Consider the following 14852-nt stretch of genomic DNA (forward strand, 5'->3'; position numbering starts at 1 on the left):
AATTAACCGTTATGCCTTGATAGTTACATCTGTCTCTTTAAGTACAACTGATCCCTCTAATGAACATAAGTCATAGTCCTACTATGATTGAGTCTTCTCTTCCAAAGAGAAGCTGTGGCCACTATGTTCAAGCCCCAGAATCAGCCCTTAAGGGAGCAATCTCTCTACTTATCCCAACTTCGGGAAAGGAGTGAATTCCATCTTGTGGATTGAGTAACCAGCTCCCAGATCAGACAAGTCCCCAAAAAGGTAGGCATGTTGAGTTGTCAATCTGGCCACTCTCACCCATACTAATCAAAGAACCGCCCTCAAAGGCAGGAGTTCCCAAAACACTTAGGATTGAGGTTGCGTTACCTATGGTCGTTTAGGTGAGATGCAAGTCTCTAGTATCAACGACGTTATATACAGAGTCTAGTCATCTTGTGGTCCAGGTCTTATACAAACTCTTTGTATAGGACATCCCCGCTCGCACGTCTTCACATGAATGGTCAGGATCTATCATCTATAGGAGTTTACAATACTTGCAAACCTCTACAAAGTGGGTCGTATCCATAGTATCACCAGGATTAGGTAACCTTAATCCTTATACTACAGACCTATTTAGGTTATCACTTAAGGCATGATCCACTTGCATATCACATATACATGCTTAAGTTCACATAAGAGAACCAAAGAGTTTTGTTTATTGGATATGAGTAAATGTTAGAATTAAATAACACTTATTTTATTCATTAAACAATGTGTATCTTTACAAAACAACGAGACTTTGGGAGAATTAGAACACCAATCCCAAAAATCTACCTGTATGTTTCCACATACATGTTTAAGTTACAACGATAACTTTGAATGTTAGTTTATTGGTTTGTGGTCAATGCAACTAAAATATCTCATATTTTATAGAAAAAGTGAATAAAAATATCATATATTATTAATCACATAAGAGTTTGTTCATACAAAGTTTACAAACTATAGGACCCTACAAGATTTAGGGCATCAACCCCAACAATTTTATATAACTTAAACATGTATGTGGTTGACATACAAGTAGATCATGTTTAAGTAATAACATAAATGGTCTGTAGTATATGGATAAGGTTGGGTGCCTTATTCTTGTGACACTAAGGATATGACCCACTTTGTAATTGTTACAATTTTTGTAAAGTGTTACAAACGATTTGATCTTAAACGTTCATATGGAGAAATATGGGTGGAGGTTTCCAATACAAAGAGTTTGTATAAAACCAGACTGCAAAATGATTAGTCTTTCTTTATAACACCGTTACTTGAATAGATTAACATTTTAATAGGATGACCATAGGTGACTCAACCTTAATCTTGAGTGAGTTGTGGACTCTGTCTATAAGGGCAATCCTTTTATTTCTATCGGTGAGAGTGACCAGAATCTCTGACTCATTATGCCTACCACTTTGAGTAAGGAGTTGGGAACATAGCTACACAAGATGAAACTCATTCATTCCTGGTTCTAGGGAAAGTAGATGAATGCTCCCTTAAGAATTGATTATGGGTCTTGAACAATGAGGGTCCTCACCTTCTGGGCCAGAGAGGGGACTAGTTTATAGTTGGACTATAACTAATTGTTTATTAGAGGGATCAATGGTACTTAAGGAGTTACATGTAACTACAGAGATAAAACGATAATCTAACCCAACTGTAGTAGACATAGAAATAAATCTACAGAGTCGACTTATTGTTGATTGGTTATATCCGTAGACATAGAAATAAATCTATAGTGCGAAGAGTGCAACTGTTGATTTTTAGTGGAGTGACCGGCAGTTAATGAATGTTGGTTAATTAATTAAATATTTTATTTAATTAATCTCATATCGTTGGAGCTTCTAATTTGTAGGTCCATAAGGTCCCTTGCTAACTCACTAAGGATAAAACAAGGGATAATTGTTTTTGGAATAATTTGAATTGTTCAAATTATTTAGGGAATTAAAGGTGTTAATTATATTAATGTGATTAGTATAAAGTATAATGTACGTTGATACATTATAGTGTATAGTTAATTATAAATATGATTTACAAATTAAAACTATGTAATATGCGAGAGATAAATATTTGAATAAGATTTAAATATTATTTATATGAATAAGATTCATCTAAATACTATAGGCTAAAATTAATGTAAATAAGATTCATATTAAAACTATAGGTTATAAGAGAGAGTTGCATTTTAATATGATTAAGATACATATTATATAGTTAACTAATTAAGATACATATTATATAGTTAACTAATTAATGGTTAATTAGTTGTTGCTTTATAATGTTATAATTAATATAATATTATTAACTACCTAAGATATAAAAATTATTTTTCACGTGGAAGGAGTTAAGGTAACTCTGATAGGTCTTGTAAAAGACTATCGTTTCTATGATAAAATCCTAAATTCTATCATAATCGTTTGCTTAAAATGGCTATTTTTGTAGGTAAACTCTAATCCCGACTCAACAAAGCTATTTCAGAAGATTTGGAGCTAATTCAAGCCAAATGACACCAAAAGATCATTTAACAAGAAGATCCATGATGAACTACCACTTTACCCCTCAAGAGGAACAATTCAACACTCTTCAACAATGCTTGCAGCGTTGCGACACTCCTTATAAAACTGAGCCAGACACTAGCTCGACGCTTGAAGATAGAATGCATCTATTTGCTGCAAAATAAGGCAGTGTCACAACGCTTGACCTAGAGTAGCAATGCTCTAAATATTCACAGAATAGTCCGCACGCGCGCGCGTTGTGCAACCGAGCGTAAGCACAGTATTGCAACGTTAGCCCAACGCTTCTTAGATTTTCTATGATTTAGCATTGCAACCCTGGCCTTGGCGTTGCGACGCGATGCCTATTGATATAAATTTCGTTGTTTCATTTTCAGCAAGGGAGGGTAGAAAAACTTAAACTTTTAGAGAGAGACTTCGAATTTATAGAGAATATTGTACATTTTGGAGAGATTCAATCAATTTGTATTCAATCCTTGTACAAATTATGCTACTATCAATGGATTTCTTGAAGAATTTCATCATCCATGAATAGGTAATCTTTTTTCTTAGGGAATTATGTAGATTGACACTTTCTTAAGACTTTTCCTTGAAATTTCTTTCATGTAATTACTTTCTTTTGAATGTTCTTGCTGAGATTTAGAATAAAATTTATTAAGAATGAATTGACAACTCAAGATTGATCAATTTTTGTATGCAAAAATTACATAGTTTTATAACAAATTTGTAATTAGGGTTGCAAGAATTAGTAGTCTTGATAGAAAATGTGGACTTCTTTTCCTCTTTTTTTTTTAAAGATTTCATTAATTCAGAACACTCATATAATCAATCTTGAATTTTCAGTCTTTTGATTTCAAGATTTGGAATAGTTAAGAAAACCCATGAGTTTAATGCAATTTAGAGACTAATTATGAAATGTCTTTAGGAAGCAATTAAGACCTAAATTAGGGTTAGTTGTCAAATTAACTAATTTAGGAATTTATTCTTAATGAACTATTGAATAATCTAATTGCATGATTCTTTGTTAAGTCAATGATAGAATTACTTAGTTTATATAAAATCTCCAAGATTTCATTTTCAATTGAATCTTATCTCATAATCTCTCTTACTTCTCGCATTACTAAATTTTCTATATCAATTCTTGCTTTCTCACTTAGTTAGTTTCTAGTTCTTTAAAACAAACAACCCCCATTTAATCTTTTGCATTTTGGAATTCAATTAGTCTATTTTAGGCCAATTAACCGAGGTTCTCTTGGGATCGACTTCTTACTCCACTATTGCTACGTGCTAGTTCTAGTTGTAGTTAGAGTATTATAAATTTCATTTACTTTGGGTAAGATAGAATTTGACACCTATTTTAGCTCAAACAAACTCCCTCCCTCATCCTGTTATTCATTATTTTTATGGAGATGGCTTGGGGAAGAGATACAAAATGTGGGAAAAAAAAAAACTCTCTCTCAATTCCTCTCAAATCTCTGTATTTCTTTCTCTAAAAAATACTAAAGGAGACCACACATCTTGTCTCTTGTCTGGAGAATAGCAAAGCCTCTGAGTGGTGGTGTCGAAGGAAGTTTAGTGACTATGCTATCCTATTCGAGGGAAGAATTGTTGTACATTGAATTTGTGGGAAAAGATTGTGTCATTCATGACTTGGAGAGGAAACACCGCGAAGAGGCGTCTTTAAGGGTAAGTTCCTCATGATCTCTTCTTCATATCTCAATAGCATACTTATATTGATGTTTATTTTTGTAGTTTTCTTCTCTGTATTTTATGTTTTTCAAATTGATTATCAAATGGACACCAGGAGTTTGATTCCTTCACTAAAGTCTCGTAGTTAATTAGTTATTCGATATAATAATTAATTATTTCATGTATGAAATAGTTATTCATTACATGAAAAATCAAGGTTATTTCATGAGACTTGAAAAGTATGTAGTGGACATACAGTTGGATCATGTTTTAAGTAATAACCTAAAGGGTCTATAGTATATGAATTGAGGTTGGGTGCCTTATCCTGGTAACACTATAGAAATGACCCACTTTGTAATTGTTATAAATGTTGTACGTGTTATAAACGATTTGATCCAAATCACTCATGTAAAGACGTGCGAGTGGGGTATCCTCTACAATGAGTTTGTATAAAATCAGACTGCGAAATACTTAATCTCTCATTGTAACGTTGTTAATTGAAGAGATTAATATTTCATAGGATAATCATGTAACTCGTTCTCAATCCTGAGTGAGTTATGGACTCTTGTCTATGAGGGCAGTCTTTGATTTGCATGGGTGAGAGCGACATGAGACGGTGACTTATTAAGCCCACCATTTTGGGGATTTATCCAAGTAGGGAGCTGGAAATATAGCTAAACAAGATGAAATTCACTCATTCCTGTCTTTAGGGTAAGTAGAGGAGTAGTTCTCTTAAGTACTGATTCTAAGTCTTGAACAAAGAGTACCTGCCCACTCACTGGCTTAAGAGGGACTTGGTTTATGGTAGAACCATAAATAGATTGTTCATTAGAAGGATTAGTAGTACTTAAGGAGCTAGAGGTAATTACAATGGATAAAATGGTAATTTGACCCAACTGTCATTACGATCGCAAAGGATCGACTTGTAACTCCCTTCTACAGTCCTTCATCTCTCTCACGTTGGTGCTTAGACAAAGAAGAAAAATTCTGTCAGAGTTGTAGAAATTACAGAAAACAATCTCTCTTAAAATTCCTTTTTTAAAACTTCTTCCTCTACCAAAATAACAAAGGATCCCACAATCCATTGTTCCTAGCAAGGAAGCCCAAGTGATGGTGCCTTGTATGCTTATTGTTCGTTGAGTTCAAGAGGAAAAAAGATTGCAGAAGAGTTGGAAGTTGTTCATGGCTTGGAGAGGAAATACTGAGAAGATAGTCTTCAAGGGTGAGTTTCCTCGTGATTCCTCTTCTCATTCTCACTAGTATGCTTATATTTCAAAGTTTGTTTGGTTTAATTTCTCTAATTTCTGTGTTTTCAAAAATTGTACAACACTGACACGACGTTCACATGCTTCCACGAGGAATTCAATCCCTTCAATTGGTATCAAAGCCATCTTATGCTTTTGTTTTTCAATTTTGAAACAAAAATTAGAGAAAAGGTGGGTGAATTCTACATTATGAATATTGTGATTGCGTACTAAATAATTTCAAAATTTGATGCTTTAGTTTCTCGCTTTTTATGAGATCATTTGTAAGGGCCTGGTGTTTTTGGGCATTTATTTCCTACTATAGAGTCTGTAAGTCTGTGTCTTAAAGTTTGGCAAAAGTTATTGAGGAAGGAGTTTAAGAACAAAGAAATTTGGGTGCGTTGGGATTGGTGTCCTAATTCTCCCGTTGGTCTCGTAGTTTGTAAACATTTTGTACATATTGTTATTAATAAAATAAATGTTATTTTATTTGCATTTACTCAAATCTAATAAACTAAGATCTGTGGTTATTTCATGTAATTTAAGCATGTATGTGAGAGGGATACCTAAATGATATGTAGTATAAGGATAAAAGAGGGATACCTTATCCTGGTGACACTACGGATACGGCTCGCGTTGTAGATGTTACAAGTGTTGTAAAGTGCTACAAATGGTTTGATCCTAACCATTCATGTGGAGACATGCGAGTGAAGGTATCCTATACAAAGAGTTTGTAGAAGATTGGACCACGAGCTGATTAGTCTCTTTATATAACACCGTTGATAATCGAGACTTACATTTCACTAAAATGACCATAGGTGACATGACCTTAATCCAGAGTGAGTTGAGAACTCCTGTCTATGAGGGCGGTTCTTTGATTAGTATGGGTGAGAGTGGCCAGATTGCCAACTCAATAAGTCTACCTTTTTGTGGATTCGTCTGATTGGGGAGCTGGGAACTCAGTTATATAAGACGGAATTCACTTCTTCCTCGAAGTAGGGGTAAGTAGATAAATTGCTCCCTTTAGGGCTAACTCTGGATCTTGAAATAGTGACCACACCCTCTCTTTGGAAGAGAGGACTCAGTCATAGTAGGAATATGACTTATTATTCATTAGATGAATCAATGGTACTTAAGAAGTTAGATGTATTATAGGGGCAAAACGGTAAATTGGCCCAACTGTACTTAAGAGCGATTTTTAAAGGGTCATCGCACTGTTGATTGGTTATATGGACACAAAAATATATCTGTAGTGTGAAGAGTGCAACTGTCGATCTTTAGTGGAGTGACCACAGTTAACGGATGGTGGATCTCGTGACTAAAGAGTTTAGTCAGTTATTCACGTACCGTTGAAGCTTCAAACTACAGGTCCATGAGGTCCCCTTGGTAGCTCAATGGATTCAAGTTGAGAATCGGTTTTTGGGTTAGTTTGAAGTGTTCAAATTAACAAGAGGGAATTTGACTATATATGATAAAATTAAATTGGTTCATGTGATATAAATGATCTGATGTATTAGATACATTAATTAGTGGAATTGATATACATATGATTTATATTAAAGAAATGAGAAAAGAACTATAGTTTAAATATTACATATGATGTGATATTAAAACTATAGGTTATAAATATAATATGATAAGTTAGTTATTATACTTATTTATAATAAAAACAGTTATAAGATAATTGTTTGTTGGTTCTTTCTTTTCTCAATTAATTGTGCAAGTGAGAGGTTAATTTCAGTAATAACTGAAGAACAAAATGAAAAATGTTTTCATTTTATGAACGATCGCTTCATTATTGGCTTTGCTATACGATTGCTCACGAGAGACTACACGATAGCCCTCACAAGAGACTAAACGATCAAGTGAGAGACTAAACGATTGAACGATATTTGTTAGACGATTGCTTACGAGAGCGAGATATTACTAGAAGATTGGCTAGACGATTCTCACGAGAGAGAGAGATTACTAAAAGATCAAGTACTCTCAGTCTATGCGATAGACAAAACCTATCTCCCATTTACTTGATCATGTAGTTCGATCGTTTTCTTCCTCCTTCCCTCTACGAAATTCACATAGAGCCCACACCTCCTAGATTCTCATTATGAGAATACCAAGGTTGCCAAGTTGTAGTGTCGAGGGGTTGCTGTTTGAGGGTCATACTGTTCGTGATTGTGACAACAGTGAGATATTGCTAGACGATTGCTCGTGAGAGTGAGATATTGTCGGACGATTGCTCACGAGAGCGAGAGATTTCTAGAAGAAGAGTTCTACAAAGGTATGTCTCTCGATTTCTTTTGTTATTAGCAAGAAAGCATACTTTAATTTGTTCTATAATGCATAAATGTTCTTGTATGTTTGTGAATGTGTTTATTCTTTCACAATGGGCTTGGAAAGTTCTTGCTTCCGCTCACTGGTTCTCTTGAATAAGAGTTCCTTCAGGGTGTTACATCTAGTGGTTACTATTTCGCGGTCCAGTCTTATGCAAACGCATTGCATAGGATACCCCATTCGCATGTCAACTACACGAACGCGTTGAATCATTGCGTTTGTATCAAATACAAAGTAGGTCGTATCCATAGTGTTACCAAGATAAGGTATCCAACCTTATCCCTATACCATAGACCCTTTAGGTTGTATGTTGAACATTGATCCCTGTATGTCTCCACTTACAGTTCAAGACTCATAAGATAGCCTTGGATGCTAGTTTATTGGATTTAGGGTTATTAAGACAAAATAGACAAACAACATAAATAATAACATTTATTGAATTAACATCTATTATTCTTTATTGATGATAGTCAATTAATAGCATTTACTATCTATGAGTTTTAGGGCATAAAACCCAACAAACTCTTACTTGAACTAAAACTCTAGTCAGTGGGTCGTACACAATATCAGAATCCAAAAATTGGGATTATTGTAAATAAATACAATAAACTAGGGTATCCATATACCCATTACACATCTCCCACTTGCCCTAGATTATACAATGTACATGTCTCGTAGACCTAGACTCTTTAAATGACCCTCAAATACTTTAGCCGAGAGAGAGACTTTGTAAATAGATCAGCAATGGCTACTGCCGCACTGTTATAACAGTATAAGGTGATGGGCAAGTTCATATTCGGAACCACTTCTAAATCGCTTAGGAACTTCTTAAGCCAAACTGCTTCCTTTGATGTTTCACATGCAGCTACATATTCAGCTTCCATAGTGGAATCTGCAATACATCCTTACTTGATACTATGTCACGCTATAGCTCCCCGTTTAGGGTAAACACTGATTCTGACATGGATTTCCTAGAATCCTTGTCAGTTTGGAAATTAGAGTCGGTGTATCCTATAAGGATCAAATTCTTTACTCCATACACTAGCTTATAGTCCCTTGTTCTCCGAAGAGACTTGAGGATGTTCTTAGCCGCAGTCTAGTGGTCTAACCCTAGATTGGACTAGCACCTGCTGACTATTATTGTTAGTAAGGTACTCTACATCATTCCTAATGAGTAGGATATAATCCACATAAAGTACTAGAAATGCTACTTTATCGTTGATGATTTTCTTGTAGATACAAGGTTCATCAACGTTTTTATCAAAACTAAAAGATTTAATCGTTGTATCAAATCCAATGTTCAAAGATCTAGATGCCTGTTGCAACCATAAATGGATCGATTCATCTTGCAAACTTTTTGCTCCTGACCTTGAGCTAAGACATAAAGATATTCTCTTCAAGATTTCCATTCAGAAAAGCAGTTTTGGCATCCATTTGCCATATCTCATAGTCATAATATGTGGCTATGGACAATAGAATTCTTATAGACTTAAGCATAGCAACAAGGAAAAAAGTTTCCTCATAGTCAACCCTTCCCTCTGGGTATATCCCTTTGATACAAGTCTAGCTTTAAAGGTTTGTACCTTTCTAGCTACATCTCTCTTTCTTTTTATAGATCCATTTGCACCCTATGAGTTTCACCCTATTTATAGAACAATGGATCCTCAACACCATCATCTGGCATGACAACTTGAGTTTCAGTTAAACCCAAGTAGCGGTAAAGTTGTATCACAATCCTCCCACTGCGTCAAGGAACTCTCAATGATTGAGATGAGCGAGGCTGACCTGAAATGCTAGCTTCTTCATTAACTCTTGATGCAGGACTAGCTACACCAATAATCCTTGTTGATTCTTCAGTAGCTTCACTTAATACTATTTTGTTTCGTGGTTTATGATCTCTCATGTGGTCTTCCTTTAAAAATATAGCGTTTGTCAATACAAACACTTTATTTTCTTGAGGGTCATAGAACAGACCACCTCTCGTTTCCTTAGCGAAACCAAAAAATTGGATAATTTTGAACAAGGTTCCAACTTCTTAGGATTTGTCACTAACACATGTGTAGGAAAACTCCAGATTCTAATGTAATGTAAACTCGGTTTATGCCCCCTCCATAACTTGAAAGGTATTTCAGAAACACTCTTCGAGGGAACATTGTTCAAAATGTGAACTAACGTCTTTACTGCATACCCCCAAAATGAGTTAGGCAATTGAGCATAGCTCATCAAAGAACGAACAAATCTAATAAGGTTCTATTTCTCCTTTCTGATACACCATTCTGCTAAGGTGTACCAGGTGCTAAGAGTTAGGATTGAATTCCATGTTCTATTATATAGCCTTGGAATTCTAAATCCATATACTCTCCACCCCGATCAGATCAAAGTGTTTTAATTGTATTACCTAATAGGTTTTCAACTTCAACCTTATACTCTTTGCACTTTTCAAAGGCTTCAGACTTATGTTCCATTAGGTATAAATAAACATACCTTGAATAATCATCTATGAAAGAGATGAAGTATTTGTACCCTCTTTTAGCTTTTACATTCAATGGACCACAAAGATTCGAATGTATGAACTCTAAGGGTTCTTTGGCTCTATAACCTTTTCCACTAAAAGGTATTTTAGTCATTTTTCCTTTGAGACAGAATTCACATGGAGGTAATGAATCATCTTTTAACTTGCTTAGAAGTCCATTCTTTACCAATCTCACGATCCTATCAAGATTTATGTGGCCTAATCTCAAATGCCAAAGATACGTACCATTGTTACTTGGAGAAATTTTTCACCTTTTTGTTTGATTATTAGCAATTTTAAACATCCCATGATTTAAAAGTGTTTTTTAATTTAGTTGGTTTTAACATATACAAGTTGTCTTCTAGTTTAGCTGAACAAATAGTCACACCATTTTTCATAATGAATGCTTCATGTGAATTAAATGAAACAGAGTATGATTATTCAATTAAGCAGGAAATAGAAACAAGATTCCTCATCATTTTGGGAACAATGTATAAGTTTTCTAAAAACAAAAATCTATTTCCAAAACACAAATTAGCAGCTCCTACTGCACGAGCTGAAATGGTATCTTTCGTTTCAACCTTAAGCGTCATTTCACCCTTTTCAAGTTGCTGGAAGGAACTAATTTCTTGTAAAGAAGAACAAACGTGATTAGTGGCTCCTGAATCAGTATCTAGGCATCATGGTCATTTTCAACTAAACAAGTTTCCAAAACAAGTAAATCATATTTACCTTCTTTCATTTTCTTCTTCTCAGCAAGGTACTTGGGGCAATTACGTTTCCAGTGACCATCCACATTACAGTGGAAGCATTTTCCCTTGTCAGCCTTAGCTTTTCCCTTACCTTTTCTAGTAGCGGGAGCCTTCCCCTTCCTTCTCTTTTTCTGGATCTTTTTAGAACTAGAGGTCGAAAGAATAGACTTAGTTCCAAAGGATGAACCCTTATGGAACTTTCAGCAACATTTGCCTCTCCTTCTACTGGTTTCTTACCTTTAATAAGGGACTCAAAAGTCTGTAACTCGTCTAGAATAGTAGTTAAATCGAATTGTATTTTGTTCATAACTGCATTGTTGCAGAATTAAAGAAAACTCTTCGGAAGAGATTCTAAAATAAAGGATACCTGACTCTACTCGTCGATGACCGACAACATTGAACTGGACCATTAGGTCGAGAACATGTTTTCTCACTGATTGTCTTTCTTTCATGTGCATGTTGTAAATGTACTTGAGGGCCTCATGTCGGATCTGAATGGACGGTTGTCCAAACATCTCTTGGAGGAACTCCATGATCTGACGTTCAAACATCATGGCCTTATGCTTCTTAGTAAGAACGTCAAACAGACTTCCCAAGATGTAGACTTAGGCCTTATCATTGGCCTTCATCCAAAGGTTATAAGCATCCTTCAACACTTGGGATGCATTTCGAGCGGGGACTAAAGAACATTCCTCCGTCAAGACAAACCGCAGATCGTTAATAACCCGAGTTGTATTCAGGTTAAATTTCCACGTTACATAGTTTTATCGATTAATTTCTCACTTTTAAGCAAAGATATGATTGTGGAAGACATGCTGAAACATACAACAATCAATTGACCGTATTAGTTATATTTGTCATAACCCATTACTTAATAATCCAATCAATTTAACAAAAACATATGTAATCATAGAACCCTAATTAAACTATTGATTTTATTTTTAGCAACGATACTTCAGAGGTTTGGAGCAACTACCATCGAAGGGTGATCAACTGCTCCTCCCTTGAATTGAGACAATCTCAGCCAATCATTAACACCAAAATAACGCTTATTCCTATATTTTTTAGCTATCGTGTTTCAGTCAATGATTCATTAACTAACTTAATTCATTCCCTAAGTGTGATCCTCCCATTTTCGGATTCCAGAGATACCCTTTAACAGGCTAAGGGAAAGATAACTGTCGAAGATTAACCTAAGAAACCCTAATCCACACCAATCCCTCCTCCCATTTTACCACTTTAACTAAAAATGCCCTTCGAGGAACTAATCTTCTGCGCTTCCCTGAGGTTCGACCCCAGACTTGCCACTTGTATTACCAGTTAGTATAAGTTGTTTGTTCGATGATTTATAAATGTTATTTGACTAGTAAGAATTTATAGGCGACGATAAATTCCAAGCTAGTATTGCTTCAGTCCATAAATGAATCGATTAAGCTTGCAAACCTCTTGCTTTTGACCTTGCTCATTGAACCCCTCTTGTTGATTCATGTTGATGGTCTCTTCAAGATTACCATTCAAAAAGTTGACGTCCATTTCCATATCTCATAGTCATAATATGTGACTATGGACAAGAGAATTCATATAGACTTTAATATGACAATAGGTGAGAAAGTTTCTACATGATCCATTCCTTCAACCATGATATAACCCTTTGCCACTAGTCTAGCTTTAAAGATTTGTACCTTTCCATCTACACCCTTTTTTCTCTTGTAGATCCACTTGCAACCTATAGGTTTTACCCCATCAGGTTGATCTACAAGCTCCTAAAAAGAATTGAAGTACATAGACTCCATTTCTTGATTCATTGCTTTAATCCATTTAGCCTTGTCAACATCTTCTATTGCTTGCTTGTAAGACAATGGATCCTCAACTCCATCATCAGTGATGATGTCTTGGGCTTCTGTTAAACCCATGTAGTGAACACGTGGGTTCATAACCCTTCCACTACGTCGAGGCAATCTCAACTCTTGAGATGGATGTGCTTGACTAGATGAACTGACATCAACAACCCTTGTTGATGTACTAACTGAAGGAACTCTTAACGAAGAGCATCCATGAGTGCGTTCGGATCTTTTCGATTTTACCGTAACTGAAATACAACACATACATTCTAATAGATAGATATACAAATTAACACTAATTAACTGCATGCTTTGATAAGTAAAATACAAGGGAATGAATTCTCATACCAGTTGAAGACTCTCTTCAATTTCGAACTCAAATGCATTGGATGAACCTCTACGAACTCTATCGCCCAGCAAAACAGTCGGTTGCGACAGCACGATCGTCTACGCGAATGACAGCAACACGAACAAACACGAAACAAGTAAGAAGCGGGAACGACACCACCAGTTGGAGTCCTTGGTATTCTTGGAGTGAGAATTCAAAGTGTGGTCTTTGGTGAATTTGGTAGAGGTAGGAGGAAAAGTTGATCGTGTAGACAATAAGCAAGTGGGAGAGACGAAAACTGTTATCGTATAAGGGGGATGTTTATCGTTTAGACAAAGCTACATGATCGTATAGGTTTTACTAAGCGATCGTTTAGTAATAAGTATACGATCGTTTAGAAAATTTGGCAAGCTAAGCGATTGTTTTGGGAAAGGGGGGCGATCCATTTAGAAGTTGGTGTGCGATTGTTTAGACGATGAGACTCTATCGTATAGGCTCTCAAGCTAAGCGGTTGATAACGAGCAGAAATGCACGTTATCATAGTGCTAAGTTCTTAAACAATGTTGGATTGCGTTGATGAAATATGCTAATTTACTTCCATTAAGCATCTATTTCATAATATTGCGGTCGCATGCGTTCAACGCATTAGAATAGTTGATTTTTGTATTTTTATGCAGAATATGCGTTGATGCAATGCAAGAATTGTGATCATAAAAAATCATTGGTCGAACGCAACTTCACCGTAAGGCTTTGCGATGATTGTGTTCGCAAACATTTGCCCGAGAAGGATCGCCGCAACTTGGTCAGCACAACATGGTGGGTGCATCTAGGTGAAAGGCTAATCAATTGCGATGGGATAGAAAGCTGATGATAGTCAAATCCGAATTAAGTTGACAGCCAATAACGGTCACAAAGTACATTCAGATTTTTGGTGACAATTATTCGGCGCATCAGTCAGGAATTAAAGCCGTCCCATCTATACAACCATGAGAGATAAGCCGTCTTTCATCATGGATGCTCTATAAATACCAAGGGCATTCTTCAGAAAAGGGGTTGACAAGTTGATCAGTTCACCATTCTTTAATTCATACGTACGTCTTTGTTCTTAGTTTTATTTCATTTTAAGGTAGACGCGAGGAAGGAGGTCGTGCCAGCAGATCGTTTTGGTAAGCTTGGGAGAGCGCTAGAAGCTTCAAGGGCAGAGAGAGGACCGACACCTGCGGGAGCAGGAACATCTTTAGAATCGAATAGAGTTTCAGTGTAAAAGCCTCGGTCAGCAAGGAATTGCTACCAAGTTCTTTACCTTTAACTTCCATTGTTATTTTGTACTCAAACTCATTTATAAAAATGGAATTTCCTTCTCTATATCTTTTCGCTCTCTGTTATTTACGCATGAGTAGCTAATTCAGTTGAATGGGTTGAGAAGCATTTAGCTAGCACAACTAGGGAATCTTCATTCTTTTCGATTATCTTGTATTATGTATGCTTCATTCATCCATTAGAGATACTCGAGAGGGTAGTCTAAGGACAGGGTTAGAATCTAGGCTCAAAAGAGCCAGATTAGAATGCATAATCAAGAGATAGGAGCTTAGGAATGAGCACTATTTGTTATTAACGCATCGCATGCATC

This window comes from Benincasa hispida, chromosome 7 (assembly GCF_027475165.1).
Source record: "Benincasa hispida cultivar pf3 chromosome 7, pf3_genome.v1.1, whole genome shotgun sequence".
NCBI lineage: Eukaryota > Viridiplantae > Streptophyta > Magnoliopsida > Cucurbitales > Cucurbitaceae > Benincasa > Benincasa hispida.